The following is a 908-nucleotide window of genomic DNA, read 5'->3' on the forward strand; positions in this document are numbered from 1 at the left end:
TGATTTTCTTAACTTCATTGCAAATAGCTTTTCAATAGAGATTCAACTAGTCTCCTACCAATGTCTTTCTAATTGTGTGAAATATGAGGATTTGGAGAAAGATGCAGGCAACTTAGACATTTAAAAAATATGGGTGATTTCCTTCTACATAATAAGCACAACTGCCTTAGAATCTGAGTCTTGCTGGAAAAATATAACCTCTTGCCTTTTAAGAGACTCAATTTTAACTTGAGACCAGTTTAAAGACATATCACTTTTTAGAGTGTCTACTGAGCATTTTCTCCTAGTGATTTTCTGGTGAGTTTCTTTTATTTTTCAGCTGATAATGCAATAGGACGTTCCCTTCTCAGGGAAAACTGCAAGTTTGTAATAAGAAAAAATTGATGGTTTTAATTACTTCTTTGGCATAAATGCAACAATCATATTTTCCTTTATGAGCTCTTCGAAACTGCTCTCATGATTCAAAGGCTCTAATAAAGTTGTCCCCATCATAGGAAGACAAGCAAGTCATGCAAAAGTCCTTAGGAAGGTTGGCATGAGATCCCTCTCTGTGCTAGTCAAGTTCTTGGTTACAAGCAATTGAAACTGACTCTAGTCATTTAAGCAGAAAAGAACTTATTGACAGAATATTAATTTCTAATGAGATCTCTAAGAAGGCAGAAAAATCAGGCTTGAAACATGGGGGGAAAAAGAGAATCTATGTAGTCAGAACAAGAGCCCAGGCACATTTATCACTCAGTCGGTCGCAATCAATGAAGATGCTGATGCACCACTATAAGACCTAATACGGGCACTACTGCCACTGCCCCCAGTGCCATGGAGTGTCTGTGCTGCCATTACCTTGGCCATGCTTCTCTGAGTTCATATCTGGAGATGTCTGATTGGCCACACCAAGGTCATGGGCTCCT

This window comes from Pteropus vampyrus, unplaced genomic scaffold, assembly GCF_000151845.1.
Source record: "Pteropus vampyrus isolate Shadow unplaced genomic scaffold, Pvam_2.0 Scaffold85, whole genome shotgun sequence".
Taxonomy (NCBI): domain Eukaryota; kingdom Metazoa; phylum Chordata; class Mammalia; order Chiroptera; family Pteropodidae; genus Pteropus; species Pteropus vampyrus.